General features: G+C 42.1%; 1 long non-coding RNA gene across 1 annotated transcript in view; it reads left to right on the forward strand.

The window, feature by feature from the left end:
- The first annotated feature begins 47 nt into the window (after positions 1–47).
- Positions 48–16,424, forward strand: part of LOC105708009 (uncharacterized) — a 30,394-nt gene continuing 14,017 nt past the window's right edge. Inside the window, exons 1-2 of the long non-coding RNA XR_001105224.2 lie at positions 48–159; positions 9,746–9,972. This is a non-coding gene — a long non-coding RNA (uncharacterized LOC105708009). The remainder of the gene's footprint in view (positions 160–9,745; positions 9,973–16,424) is intronic.

Raw genomic sequence — 16,424 nt, forward strand, 5'->3', positions numbered from 1 at the left:
TTCCGGTGTGTCACTGAACGCCTTCCCAGTCCCAGCAGCCGGAGGATCTGTTTTTGGTGGGACCTGGGATACTCAGGCGGGGCGTGCGGAGCGCTTGACCTTCCACAGTGTCCGGCACACGCAGGCTTTTCGACATCGTCACCTGTCCTGCTGCAATAGGTAACTTACCTGGCTCTCTCGCACCCCGTTATCGCATCCCGTATCGTCAAGAAGATTGCGCGTAGGCCTTTAAAGCCAGTCGCCAGCCCCGGACGCCTTTCTCTCACCAACCCTATGCTGCCTTTCCAAACGGAAGATGAACTTAGCAATGCTAGGCGCTGCCTGTGTACTAGGGACCCTGAAAGTTCATGGCCATCTTAGTTAAGTTTTTCTCAGCCTCCACGCTATTGACATTTTAGACTAGATAATTCCTTGCCTTGGAGGGGCTGCCCTTTACGTTGCAAGATGTTTAGCAGCATCCCTGGCCTCTCCGCACTAGATGCCAGTGGTGCCACTACCCCTAGTCATTACAATCAAAGATCTCTCCACACGGGTCTGTGCGTCCACCCTTGGCTTATGCGTTCCCGGGACAACCTCCTGGGCTGTGTCTGTTTCTCACCTCAGCCTACCCCCAGGCAGCCAAGAGCCTGGGAAGCTCAGCTTGCTCTGCTTAGTGCAGTTCCACTCTCCCTGTGGCCTCCCAAGTCCTGAGGGAGGATGCTGCCTGTTGTTTACGCCAAGAGGGGCTTGCCCCAACGGTGGCCTCGCTGCGGAGCCCTCTGTGTCTGATTTTGATGGGTTTTTTCTTTTTTCTTTTTTTTAACAAAAAAAATCTTGTACATTTCATTTTTGCATCTCTTCTCAGATTCCCCATTATGTGATTGAATATTAATTTAATTATGAAGACAAAAAAAAAAAAAAAACTCTAGATATTGCCAACTGTCTGCTGGGGGTAGAGTTGCCAGAAAAAAAATACAGGATGCTCAGTTAAATTTGTTATTTTTTATTTTGTTTTCTTTTGCGAGACAGTCTCGCTTTGTTGCCTTCGCTGGAGTGCAGTGGCGCGATCATCGCTCACTGCAGCCTTTACTTTCCGGGCTCAAGTGATTCTCCCACGTCAGCCTCCCAAGTAGCTGGGACTACAGGCACCCACCACCACACACGGCTAATTTTTATTTTTTTAATAGAGACGAGGGTCTCGTTTTGTTGCCCAGGCTGGTCTCAAAATCCTGAGATCAAGTAATCCTTCCAAAGTGCTAGGATTACAGGCGTGAGCCACCGTGCCTGGCCTAAATTTGAATTTCAGATAATAATTTTTTAGTATAAGTATGTCCCAAATATTGCATGGGACTATATAGCAACATGAAAAACTTTGCCTCAAAAAATCTGTTTTTATCATTCACTTGGTAAATATTTATTGAATCTCTACTGTAAGCCAGGCACTGTTACTTAGGCACTGGGGACATGTGCTGAGCAAAATAAACAAGTTGCTCAACTTCAGAGGGCATATATTCTGATGGAGGATGACAGTAACAAATAAGTAAACTTTCAGATATGATCAACTCCTTTAGTAAAGTGAAACAATACTGATATATACCATTATATACTTACGCATATACATTACAACTTTGTATCTCTCTCATTGCATATGTATAATATACATCTCTTAATACATATATAATATATATGCATCTCTCTCACATAATATATATGTCTCTCTCATTACATATATATATCTGTGTCTGTTTTTCACCTCAGCCCACCAAATATTCCATGGGACTTTATAGCAACATATACAGTTATATATGTAATGAGAGAGATACATATTATATATATGTAATGAGATATCAAAATTCTATATATAATAAGAGATAACTTAATTTTTGTATCATTATATATATGCTTATTTACATTTATAGCTCTCATTATAAATATGCTTATATATACAATGAGAGAGATAAAATCAATGGAAACACATGGGAATCTCCTAATCTGAAATTATTAGGGTCGGGGTCAATTATGAGCATCAGTTCCAGTAGGAGGCGACAGCTAAACTGACTTTGGAGGATGAATAGAGAATGGCTTGAAGGATGTGAGTTAGAGAAGAATGGGGATAAGGGAGTGTGAAATAAGTACCAAGAAGAAAAACGAGCCATGGGCAAGAAAAAATGAAATAAAATAAATAAAGCTTTTCAAAAATGAGAGACAGCCTGTATGACTAGGAGAAGAGGTAAGGAGAGCAGGAGATGAAACTGGAGAAAGCCAAATTGCGAAGGGTCATTTTATCCCATGATGAAGAAGTTGTTCCTTAAGAGCAATGGAAAGCCAATATGGGGTCTTTGAGCAAAAAGTGACACCTTCTGATTCACATTTCAGAACCATTACTCTACCTGGTTAAATGAGTTGGGATGTATCAGTAAGACCATTAGGAGACAGTTACAAGAGTCCAAGTAGCTGTAATCCTAGCACTTTGGGAGGCCAAGCCGGGTGGATCACCTGAGGTCAGGAGTTCAAGACTAGCCTGGCCAACATGGCAAAACCCTGTCTCTACTAAAAATACAAAAATTAGCCAGGCGTGGTGGCGGGTGCCTGTAGTCCCAGCTACTTAGGAGGCTGAGGCAGGGAGCATCGCTTGAACCTGGGAGGCGGAGTTGCAGTGAGCCAAGATCGCTCCACTGCACTCCAGCCTGGGCGACAAAAGTGAGATCCCCTCCCCCCGCCCCAAAAAGGGGATCAGGCATGGTGGCTCACACCTGTAATCCCAGCACTTTGAGAGGCAGGCAGATCACTTGAGGTCAGAGCTCAAGACCAGCCTTGCCAACATGGCGAAACCCTATCTCCACTAAAAAATACAAAAATTAGCGAAACCCTATCTCCACTAAAAAATACAAAAATTAGCCAGGTATGGTGGTGGGCACTTGTAATTTCAGCTACTCGGGAGGCTGAGGTGGGAGAATCGCTTGAACCCGAGAGGCAGAGGTTACAGTGAGCCAAGTTTGCACCATGGCGCTTCAGCCTGGGCAACAGAGCAAGACTGTCTCAAACAACAATAATGAGTTCTATTACAGCCATAGGAAAGAAAAACAAAATCTGTTCAGAGGGTAGATCTCATGTTAAGTGTTCTGACCACAATAAAATAAAATTAAGAAGATCGAATGAGGCTAGCTGAAGGCTCACTTCAAAGCAGAGAGAACTTTGGTCCCCAGATGTGCCAGTTATTAATTTATTGCCTCTGAACTTTAAACCTTCCTTGCCCCAGGGAATGATGCAAAGTCCATTTCTCCATTGCCAGCTGGCTGGATGTTAAACTCTGCCAGTAGAGGGTGCTTGAAGGACACTACAAATCTGGAAAACGAAAGGCACATTTTCTTCTCAAAGCAAACTGATCAATGTGCAGATTTCCCTGTTCAGCACCAGTTTCTTTGCTGCCATACTGGGGATGGCTGTTGTTATGGGTTGAATTATGTCTCCCTGGAAATGTATGTTCAAGTCCTAAATCCTGGTGCCTGCGAATATGACTTTATTTGAAAATAGGGTCTTTCCAAATGTAATGAATGAAGTCACTCTGGATTAGAGTGGACCCTAATCCAATGACCTAAGTCTCTTTTCTTTTTTTTTGAGACCAAGTCTTGCTCTGTCACCCAGGCTGGAGTGCAGTGGCACGATCTCTGCTCACTGCAACCTCCGCCTCCTGAGTTCAAGCAATCCTGCCTCAGCCTCCTGACTAGCTGGGATTACAGGCATGCGCCTCCACCATATTTTTGGTGGAGACAGGGTTTACCACGTTGGCCAGGCTGGTCTCGAGCTCCTGACCTCAGGTGATTCACCTGCCTCGGCCTCCCAAAGTACTGGGATTATATGCATGTAATCCCACCAGCCACCTCCCCCGGCCTCATGTCATTATAAGAAGAGACAACAGAGGCACACAGAGAAGATGACCACAGAAGACAAAGGCAGAGGCTGGGGTTATGTTACCACAAACCAGGGAATGCCAAGGATCGCTGGCAACCACCAGGAGCCAGGGGAGAGCATGGAACCCCTCCTCCCTCAGAGGCCCCAGAAGGATCCAACCCTGCTAATACTTTGATTTCAGATTTCCCACCCCCAGAACTGTGAGAGAATGAATTTCTAGCTGCGCTGGGCCACCCAGTGTGGGGTACTTTGTTACAACAGCCCTAGGACACTAATGCAGCTTGAGCCAGTGTCTTTGTCACCAGATTGATGGTAGCTGTTAGCTCTCAACAGAGACCAGTTTCTTCCCAACAAAAGCAGGCAGCATGCTCCTGGGGCAACCACACTCTCCCCTCAGAGCAAAAGGAGTAGTAAATGCATGCTTAATGGGTACTGGATATCCTTTAAAATGTACACTTTAAAATGGTTAAAACAGTATATTCTATGTTATGTGTATTTTATCACAATTTAAAAAAATCTCAAATCAGGGAAGAGCCTTCTCTGAGTTTCTAGGTTCCTTGTTTGTCTACTTTTCCCTCCATCTTAGGAGTAATTAGCTGGGACGGAGTTTTGCTCTTGACACCCAGGCTGGAATGCAATGGCCCAATCTCAGCTCACTGCAACCTCTGCCTCCTGGTTCAAGCAATTCCCCTGCCTCAGCCTGCTAAGTAGCTGGGATTACAGGCGCCTACCACAATGGCTGGCTAATTTTTATGTTTTCAGTAGAGGCAGGGTTTCACCATGTTGGCCAGGTTGGTCTCGAACTCCTGACCTCAGGTGATCCACCCGTCTCAGCCTCCCAAAGTGCTGGGATTACAGGCATGAGCCATTGGCCTGGCCTCATTATTGATTTTTAAAAAATTATTTATTGTGAATTAATGTAACATCACATTTACCATTTTAAGTATTTTAAGGCATACAAATCAGTAGCATTAAGTACATTCACAATGTTGTACAACCATCACCACTGTCTAGTTCCAGAAATTTGCCTCACTCCAAATGGAAATCCTGTATCTACTAAGCATGCAGTTACTACATCTTTTGCTCTGTACTCCTTGAAGCTCTCTTTTCTCCCTTTTAGTAGCTAACCATGACCAGCACCATAAAGGAGCATGCCCAACCTAAAGGAAGATAAGGCAGACTACTGGGAGCCAGGAAGAATCACAAAAGGCCTAGTCCAGGCCAAGATCAGATGTCAGACTAATCATGGAAGGATACATCCTTAGTAGAATTATACTACTCAGGAAGGTGAACGGTGGGCTTGAAAGTGCTGACAGAACCAGGTCTTACTTCCTCTCTCTCACCATGGGAAACACTGTGAACCAGAATCTGGAATAAAATATTGACATAGTCATCATATGAACAGGAAATTGGAAAATTTGGATGAAATGCAAAAGTCCCTAAAAAATATAAAATATCAAAATTAGTGCTTGTATTAATATTAAGGAAACTTAAAAGTCATTCAGGATTGTCTCTCCTGAAAAAAACAAAACAAGTTGCTACAGAAAATAGGAGACTTTCAGAATCTACCCATTCATTTTATTATTGGTTATTGTCATGTTGATTCCAAAATCAGGTAAGTGCAATACAAGAAAATAATAACAGCTGATTGAATCCAACAACAATGTCTTTAAAAAGTCCTACATCTTGATCCAATAAGAATCTGCAGGAAGGTAAAGATGTTTTACAATCAGAAAATATATCAATGGATTAACCAATTAATACATTAAAATTAAAAACCACATGTTCCCGTGATACAGAAAAAAATGTTTTATAAAGTTTAACAACTATGATTTTAAAATTACAAAGTAGGAATACTGGAAATTTTTCTTACTTTGAAAAGTTGATATATAAAAAATCTACAGCAAAGTTAGACTTATAGTAAACCATCCTTTAAGATCAGGAAAAAGACAAGCCATTGGAATATCCTTGTTATTGCTTAATATGATACTGGAGGTTTTTGTCTGCATTATGAGGAAAAGAAAAAAGTATGAGGATTATAAAGGCAGAGATAAAACTGCTGATGTTTACAAATAATATGAGCATCTAGAAAAAGCAACAGAATCAATAATCAAACTGTTAGAATTAGAGTTTAGCAAGATTAACACACAACCCAGAAAAATTAATAGCATTTCTCTTTATTGGCAATAACCAAATATAAAATGAAATATATTTTGTCCACTATTATGTACTCAGCATCCAGTGTATAGTAGGTGCTTAATAAACGTTTGTTGAATGTCTAAGTGAATGTGGCTTATGATGAACTTGCTGTTTTTGGTGCTTCCTGTTCTAATTACTACATGAATCTCCATCTTTGCAATCTGAGAGAAATCAGAGTTTAGTCTGGATAGACCTCTAACTGCACTTGCAGGGCTATATCATTTATAATGTTCTCCCCACAATCTCTTCCCACAGAGCAAAGCTATCTCTTCCTGGCTTTCTTTCCCAAGTCTGAAAAGAAGAATCAAGGGGCTTATCACTCATTAGTTCATTTCATACTACAACCCAGGCCAGCGCTGAGGTTTGAGGGTTCTTTACTATCTTTGGTCCAGTTGCTTAGCTGGACATGTTCGATCAATCAGAACAATCTTCTGGGTAGGTTGTTTTGACCAGTACAAATTATTTGAGTAATAACATCTTAATCCAAAAAATATCCCTATTACCTGAAATCTAGCTTTTGATTCTATTTCTTTAGCCCAAAGGTCAAGACTGGATTATCGCAGACAGATTTTGAGATGTAGCCTCTACATTCCATTCTTTAATTATCTATCTGCACCTTGAATTTCTTTTTTAAAAAATATTTGGACCAGGTGCAGTGGCCCATGCTTGTAATCCCAACACTTTGGGAAGCCAAGGTGGGAGGATTGCTTGAGCCCAGGAGTTTGAGACCAGCCTAGGCAACATGGCAAAATTCTGTCTCTACAAAAAAGACAAAAATTAGCTGGGTATAATAGAGTGCACCTGTAGGCCTAGCCACTCAAGAGGCTGAGGTGGGAGGATCACTTGAGCCTGGGAGGTGGAGACTGCAGTAAACCATGATTGCACCATTGCACTCCACCCTGAGTAACAGAGTGAGACCCTCTCTCAAAAAAAAAAAATTATTTTTGTAGAGACAGGATCTTGCTATATTGCCCAGCTGGTCTCAAACTCCTAGCCTCAAGCAATCCCTCCTCAGCATCCCAAAGTTCTGGGATTACAGTTGTTGAGCCACCACACCCAAAAAGCACAGCAAACAGTAGTATCTTCACAGGTAACTTTTAGCTAAGTTACTTTAATGAATCATTGGACTTGTGGGTTAGCAACAAGTTATGATTAGCAACTTGATCACAACCACATGTATATATCTTTTTGAGATAGAGTTTTGCTTTTATTGCCCAGCCTGGAGTGCAAGGGCACAATCTCAGCTCACCACAACCTCTGCCTCCCAGGTTCAAGTGATTCTCCTGCCTCAGCCTGCCGAGTAGCTGGGATTACAGGCATGTGCCACCACGCCTGGCTAATTTCGTATTTTTAGTAGAGACGACGGTTTCTCCATGTTTGGTCAGGCTGGTCTTGAACTCCCAACCTCAGGTGATCCACCCGCCTTGGCCTCCCAAAGTGCTGGGATTACAGGTGTGAGCCACTGTGCCCGACCCCATATTTAAGATTCTCATAATTGGGATTGGTCTGTACAGCATTTCTAAGTTTTGACAAACAGCTTTGGAAACTTACATGGATGACAATTAACATTTTCTAGTGTCAACGTGGACTTATGACTTCTATAAACTTAACTTTCATTGTTTCATTTGATGATAACTTGTCAAGGACCAAGTAATCATATGTATTCCAAAATAGAAGTCTTGATGAATAGGCACATTTGCAAATTGTAGTGAATTCACGAACATCACAGCAAGTCTCAAAATTAAAATCCTTCTGATATGGTTTGGCTGTGTCCCCAGCCAAATCTCATCTTGAATTGTAGTTCCTATAATCCCCACATGTCATGGAAGGGACCCAGTGGGAGGGACGTGGTGGGAGGTAACTGAATCATGGGACGGTTAGCCCCATGCTATTCTCATGATAGTGAGTGAGTTCTCACAAGATCTGATGATTTTACAAGGGGCTTTTTCCCCTTTGCTTTGCACTTCTTTCTCCAGCTGCCATGTGAAGAAGGGTATGTTCACTTTCCCTTTAGCCATGATTGTAAGTTTCCTGAGGCCTCCCCAGCCATGTGAAACTGTCAGTCAATTAAACCTCTTTCCTTTATAAATTACCCAGTTTCAGGTATGTCTTTATGGCAGCGTGAGAACAGACTAAAGTGGAGAAAGAAATACTTCAATGCACATGTATTTAATGCATATACATTTTAAAAATAATATTACAGTTTAAAAAGCTAATTCAAAACCAGCATTGCCCTCGAACTTCCTTTTGGTGACATTTACAAATCTGTCCTCACTACAGGGGCACTAGTGTGAGTCATGGTTCATGCCATTGGAATGCCACCAATTTCATTGCCAGCCCCATCTTTAATTTTGTCAGGCTTGTATGATTATAGTTTCTCTTCTGCTTTCTTGGTGTATGTCTATATTTTTGTTGTTGTTGAGAGTTAGTATCTGGGCCAGGTGTGGTGGCACATGCTTGTAATCCCAGCACTTTGGGAGGCCAAGGCAGGTGGATCTCTTGAGCCCAGGAGTTCAAGACCAGCCTGGGCAACATGACAAAACCCTGCCTCTATAAAAAGTTTAAAAATAAAAATAAAGAATAAATAAAATCTGTTTCTTCCTTACCTCTCCTAAAGTCTGTCCACTTGAAGAATGGCAGGGAGTTGGAGGGTAGGTGGATTCACTCCCTTTTTTTGTTTTCCACATCTACTGCTTTTTACTGTTCAGCCCACTGAGTCATTTTTGTGGAGAAACTCATTTTTACAGTCCTCCCATTCCTCTGGCATTCTTATTTGGGGCAAGCAGAAAACTCACACAGCTCACACAAACCACTCACAATGGGTTTAATACTGGACCTGCTAGGTCATCAAGGATACAAAGCAGCCGCTTACTTGCTAGCTATCAGAGAGTCACAGAAAAATGTTGAGCAGAGATTTTGGAGATTCTGTATCTCCCCAGCTAGTTCCAATGCACCCATCCGAGACCATACCGGTTCCAAAATTGTCCAACAGAGGATCTTACCCACTCCTGCACAGCCTGTTGGAGATGTCTAAAAGCTAAATTCCACAGTTAAAAATGGTTTAAATTTTCCCTAACTTTCCTCAGAATTCATGAATGAAGCACCTTTTTAAATCCAAGAACCCAAGAAGGGAAAGTAAATCTGTGTGATTGGTTGCATAGACAAATGGACTAAGAAAAGCTCCAAGTCCCCTGGCATACTTCCTATTAGGATGGAGGTGAAGGGGATTTTTTTTTTTTTTTAAGGCAGGGTCTCCCTCTTTATTGCCCAGGCTGACATGCAGAGGCAGGATCATGGCTTACTGCAGCCTCAACCTCCCAGACTCAAGCAACCCTCCCACCTCAGCCTCCTGAGTAGCTGAGACTACAGGCTCACGCCATCATGTCTGGTTAATGTTTGTATGTTTTTGTAAAGCTAGGGTCTCATTATGTTGCCTAGGCTGGTCTCAAACCCCTAGGCTCACGTGATCTTCAAAGGGGATTTTTGAGCAAGCTAAACATGTTTTATAAAACCTGGCAGTTGGCTCTGTCAGAGAAGAAAAACATTTGCAAACGAAGATCTCCAGTGTATACCTATTCACTTTTTGTCTAAATAATCTGTGAAATTGGGTAAGGAGTCATTTCAGAAATACTCTCTATGGTACACTTTTATACAGGAAGCTCAAGGAAATATGCATCTGCGAATTAGCATGAACCCACGCAGGTCTGCCTGGCTCAGAGTTCCAGCTTCACACCACTGTGTCCCACTGAAACAATGAAGCACAAACTGGAAGAAAAAAGATGTGAGATGTGAATACTCAACAAAATTTTTGATACAGGGAAGGCTTTTCAAATTAAGAAATGATGAACATTTTTCATAAAGTTGATTATATGAAATTTAAAGGTAAGCATTAAAACTCTTAATATTCAAGAACAAATGACAAATTTGGGAGTAGATATACTAAATTTGGCATAGAATTAGTGTATTTTATTTATTTATTTATTCATTTATTTATTTATTTTGAGATGGAGTCTGGCTCCCATCACACAGTCTGGAGTGCAGTGGCGCAATCTCAACTCGCTGCAACCTCCACGTCCTGGGTTCAAGCGATTCCCCTTCCTCAGCCTCCTGAATAGCTGGAAATACCGGTGTGCACCACACGCCCTGCTAATTTTGAATTTTTAGTAGAGACAGGGTTTCGCCATGCTGGCCAAGCTGGTCTCGAACTCCTGATCTCAGGTGATCCCCTTGCCTTGGCCTTCCAAAGTGCTAGTATTACAGGCATGAAGGAATTAGTATATTTTATATAAGTATTTATATACATTATTTTAAAAGTTAAAAGGTACAATTAAAATCATTTTAGGCCAGTCACAGTGACTCATACCTGTAATCCCAGCATTTTGGGAGGCTGAGGCGGGCTAATCACTTGAGGTCAGGAGTTCCAGACCAGCCTAGCCAACATGGTGAAAGCCCATCTCTACTAAAAATACAAAAATTAGCTGGGCGTGGTGGTGGGCACCTGTAATCCCAGCTGGTAGGCTGAGGCAGTAGAATCACTTGAACCCGGGAGGCAGAGGTTGCAGTAAGCCAAGATCGCACCACTGCACTCCAACCTGGGTAACAAAGCAAGACTGTTTCCAAAAAAAAAAAGTCATTTTAAATAGTAATGGTCTTGAATGGACATTCTCAGAAAAGGAAATCAAACCAGTCAGGATAAATGGAAAGACTTAATTTGATGAGTAATTATAGGAATGCCAATAGTAACCACAAATTATCATTTGCTTGACAAAATTAGCAATGATTCTAAAGTTGCAATAGCCAATTGTAGCAAGATCAGTAAGAGGGCAGCTCACACTTTTCTCAGGGCTGCATAAATTAATAATTGAGACAAGGCTGGGTGCAGTGGCTCACGCCTGTAATCCCAGCACTTTGGGAGGCCAAGGCGGGCGGATCACCTGAGTTTGGGAGTTCTAGATCAGCCTGACCAACATGGAGAAACTCTGTCTCTACTAAAAATGCAAAATTAGCCAGGCGTGGTAGCACATGCCTGTAATCCCAGCTACTCTGAAGGCTGAAGCAGGAGAATTGCTTGAACTTGGGAGGCAGAGGTTGCAGTGAGCCAAGATCAAGTCATTGCACTCCAGCCTGGGCAACAAGAGTGAAACTCCATCTCAAAAATAATAATAATAATAGTAACAATAATTGAGACAACTTTTTGTAAAGCAATTTGGTGACTGTAATACCTATACTAGAAGAGCCCAGACATTGTTTCCACTCCCAGAAAGTATTTTTTTTTTTATTGCATTTTAGGTTTTGGGGTACATGTGAAAAACATGCAAGGTTGTTGCATAGGTGCATACGTGGCAGTGTGATTTGCTGCCTTCCTCCCCTTCACCTATATCTGGCATTTCTCCCCATGCTATCCCTCCCCAACTCCCCACCCACCCGCTGTCCCCCCTACTCCCCCTCAACAGACCCCCGTGTATAGTGCTCCCCTCCCTGTGTCCATGTGTTCTCCTTGTTCAACACCCGCCTATGAGTGAGAACATGTGGTGTTTGATTTTGTGTTCTCCAGAAAGTATTTATACCCTTTGACTCAATACTTTTCTGTCTTAAGGAAAGAATTCAAAATATGGAAAAGGATGTATGCACAAAGATGTTTATTCTGGCACTATATACATGTTACCAGGCCATACCAATCAAGAGTTGCACATGAGGTCAACATCATGATAATAAAAAGCATTCTTCTAACTGTCCCCATCTGTTCCACGAGGTCTCCAACGTCAGAAAAGCTTTGTGTTCTATCACTAGCCTGTCTTAGGTACCCAGTATCTGCTCCTCTATACTCTGGTATGTTTTCTCTGGCTGCATTTACCAAGAAACTTAGTGATGCCATGCATACCCCTATTAGGATCACTGTTGCTACTACAAGTACTGATGCTACCACAAACATGGCCAGCACGCAACAGTGAGAGTACTGGTATGAGCATCATCTGTCTTGGTTGCACTGGAGTGACAGCGTAGATTACATAGTGGCTAATGAATGTAGCGGTTTATTAAGGTGAATGTTGCTCAGAAACATCAGTGACCAAGACGGAATTTTCAGCCAAAGGAGGTAAAACTTGTCTAGTTTACTCTTAAATGCTCTGCCTCTTAAAAACAACTAAAGTGCTTTGCGAATGTTTGCTAAGTAAAATTAGTGATGTTCTATGATACTGTAACAACAGAAGTTGTAACCTCAAGACTATATCTTGTATCATTAATATGGGAAATTATACTTGTTAAACTATGATTTTCTTACCCCAAATTATCAATTGTATCATAGGAAGTTGCATTTGGTCACTAATAATGTGATCATCTTGGCTGGGTGTAGTGGCTCGTACTTGTAATCTCAGCATTCTGGGAGGCTGAGATGAGTGAATCACTTGAGCCCAGAAGTTCAAGAGCAGCCTGGGCAACATGGAGAAAACCCATCTCTATAAAACATACAAAAAAATTAGCTGGGCGTGGTGGCATGCACCTGTAACCTCAGCTACTCAGAGGCTGAGATAAGAGGATCACTTGAGCCCAGGAGGTTGAGGTTGCAGTGAGCCAAAATCATGCCACTGTACTCCAGCCAGAGTGACAGAGCAAAATTCTGTCACACACAAAAAACCATATATAGGCCAGATGCGGTGGTTCATGCCTGTAATCCCAGCACTTTAGGAGGCCGAGATGGGTGGATTATGAGGTCAGGAGATCGAGACCATCCTGGCTAACACAGTAAAACCCCATCTCTACTAAAAATACAAAAAAATCAGCTGGGCATGGTGGTGTGCACCTGTAGTCCCAGCTACTTGAGAGGATGAGGCAGGAGAATTGCTTGAACCCAGGAGGCGGAGGTTGCAGTGAGCCAAGATCATGCCACTGCACTCCAGCCTGGGCGACAGAGTGACTCTGTCTCAAAAAAAACAAAAAAAAAACCATATATATATATATATATATATATATATATACACACACACACATGTATATATATTTGTATGTATGTATAAGGCGATCATCTCTGACCTTAGCCTCTCAGGTCTTGTATTGTTTATTTTACCAGTATATAAACCGTATAAGGTCTCTTGCCAGACAGGAAAAGCTCTCTAACTATTACCTAGGCTTTCCTATTTAAAGGCTGTGCAAATAAAACAAAATTGTGTTCACGACTTAATCATTTTGAACGCAATGCTAAAGTCTTGATTTTCTACAGAGTAGAAAGAGAAAGGTTAAATTAGTCTTCCAAAGACATGTGAATAGAAAATTCCAGAACATACTCTGTTGAATGTACAAAATTATGTTTTCAAAGTATTTTGTACTGAAAAAGACATATTGATAACAATTCTGTATCTAACTTTCCCATTTGCTTTTCTCTTGGCACAAAGGTGTTGTTTCTATTTTTTTCTTTCCTTTTGCTTTCTAAATGGAAAAACCATCTGATTCAATCCAAACCTACAAATGCCTCTTTCTCCCTGAAACTCTACAAAAAACAAAAATAAAAAATCTGAAGTTTTTTGGAGAAAAGGTGGTGTCTCACTGGATCAATTCATTGTTGGGTGAGGAGGAAGCTCAACTCATTCTTCCTCAGCAGATTCTACCCTGACAAAATCTTACTCCAAAATTGGCATTATTTAAGCACACAAGCGTTATAGTTTCTGGCTCTCAATTCTTACACTCCCTCCCCAAACACTGCACAATCTGACTCTCATTCTCCTTGACTTTCTGTTCCAGAACATCACCTGACACATTTAACCTGTAGTTCAGGTTCTTCCACCCCTGAGATAGCTCTGCAAAAGTCCTAGTTTTCGTATCTGACTATTTGCAGCTCAGGCTCCATTGCTCTGTTCAATTTGTCCTAGGTCCTCAGCTTCTTTCTTTTTCTAGGAACTTTTTTTTTTCTTTTAAAATTCTAACTTGGGGGATGCAGGAGTATAAACTGTCTTCCACGTATTCTCTTGCTCCAATGTTTTCTGAAAGCATTTTCTGTTGGGGAAGTGCCTGGTAAATTCAAAATAGTTACTGTTAGTTTTCTGCCAGAAATATCTTTCTTCAAAACTTCTCTTGGCCCACAGCTCTGGTTGTGTGACTATGTCTGTCTCTACCACATTCTTCTACTGTGAGGAAATTCCTGGACCCAAACCTCTGCCAGCTTACATTGCTTCCATTCCTTGGCATCATTCTACTAGCAGGTTAGATGTCACAGTGGACATTCCTAGCTAGATTGTGCCATGTTCACAGCCCACCCTCAGTGCCCACCTCCCTGTGCTTCTATGTATATCAAAGCTACCCTGCAAGTAGTCTTCCTGGGTCTCAGCTGTCCCCCTGAGATGAGAGTGACCCATCAGGAAGTGTTGATCTGCAGCTGTGCTTGCAGGGACAACTGGTCAAAGAACCAATTGCCTCCTCATTTTCAATTGGCTATCCTCTTTTTCTTTTGCACTGCCTTGAATATATGTCTTGAATATAGACCAGTTAGAAGAGCTGCCAAGCTTTAACATATTTAATCCTAACTTCTGCACATACACCATATAACATTAGCAATTCTGGAGGAAAATTTCCAGTATGAAATTTCTCTTAATGACTTCACTATTGCTAGAGTTTTACTGGTATACAGAAGAGTTAACATAGCAAGCCTGATTGCAGCATTGGCCTTGGGCTGGTGTCTGGGAACTTGGATTCGAGGAGTGTCCCCACCATTCCCTAACTGACAAGGGTGGCTCATTCTGCCTAGACTGTACAAACAGTGTCGTTTATGCTGGACACCTGCTTTCCTTCAGGGGATCTGGAATTTTGGTACATGCTAGGCAGAGTGTGTCTATGTGGCCAGACTCTACTAAAACTTTGGGTGTTGAGACTCTAATGGGTTTCCCTCTTATGGGCAGAAACATTCGATGCTTGTTGCTGGGGAAACACATTTTCATTGCTGAAGGGAGAGTGCACTGTGTGATTCCTTGTGGAGGGGAGGGCAATAGGAAGGCTGCCCATGGATTTCCCCAGGCTCTACCTGAGTCTTTCTCCCTCCTCATCACATTGCCATAATAAACCTTAGCCATGAATACAACTATATTCTGGGTCCTGTGAGCCCTTTCAGTGACTCACCAAACATGGGGATATCCGTGGGCACCCTCCAGATGAGTAATTAGATTGATGAATTCCAGTGTTTCCAATAGGGTCAAAGTCACTGGTGCCATCTTCCTTCTATGTAACAAAGCTACTCGGTATGTCACAGAGAGTTTAATGAAGCCACTTGTTTAAGTTCTTACTTTTTTCTTTGTTGGTGTCACCCTTAGCTGGAACTTGGGCATGAGCCCGAGTCTGGGCTGAAGTAAGATACAAGTAACCAACACTGAGCTGAGCACTCACTTTTTCCCTTGACCTTGAACCACTCACTGTCTTTGTGAGTCTTAACTCTCTTCCATACAAAGTATTCTTTTCCTATGAAATTTCTCAGCCTTTCATATAAATATTTAAAAATTATTATTGTTAGGCTGGGTGCTGTGATTCTTACCTGTAATCCCAGCCCTTTGGGAGGCAGAGGCAGGTGGATGGCTTTGAGCTCCAGTGTCCAAGACCAGCCTGGGAAACATGGCAAGACCTCATCTCTACTAAAAATACAAAAATTAGCTGGGTGTAGTGGTGTGCACCTGTGGTACCAGCTGCTCAGGAGACAGGCTGGAGAATTGCTTGAATGCACAAAGCAGAGGTTGCAGTGAGCTGAGACTGTGACACTGCCCACCAGCCCAGGCAACAGAGTGAGACCCTGTCTAAAAATTTTATATATATTATTATTATTTTAGAGACAGAGTCTTACTCTGTCACCTGGGCTGGAATATAGTGGTTCAATCATAGCTCCTTGCAGCTCCCAACTCCTGGGTTCAAGCAGTCCTCCTGCTTCAGCCTTCTGAGTACCTGTGGCTATAGGCATGTAGCCATACCCCACTTATTCTTTTTTTAAGTTTAGTGTAGATGGGGTCGTTATATTGCCCAGGCTTGTTTTTAGATTATTTTAAATGAAAAAATGAGGACATCACTGAGAGTTGCTAAAAAGTCCCTCCTAAGCGACACTCATCCATCTGGATATAAATCCAGGTAAGTAATCCATACCAGCATGTCCTACTCACCCTTACCCTTCCAACATAATTCACAAACCAAGGTAATAAGACCTCAATTAAGGAATGGTGCCTGTTTCACAGTTCAGCATGACTAATAGCTGATATCTAAACAAGGCCCCCAGCCTGGCAAGTAAAACCCAAACATAACCCAAAGGCATCTGTGGGTGGCTCCTCTGATTAAATTGTAACAAATCCATGTTCTGTGTTCCATGGTAGTCC

Source organism: Aotus nancymaae, unplaced genomic scaffold, assembly GCF_030222135.1.
Source record: "Aotus nancymaae isolate 86718 unplaced genomic scaffold, 86718_ANA_hifiasm-v0.15.2.pri h1tg000003l, whole genome shotgun sequence".
Classification (NCBI taxonomy): Eukaryota; Metazoa; Chordata; class Mammalia; order Primates; family Aotidae; genus Aotus; species Aotus nancymaae.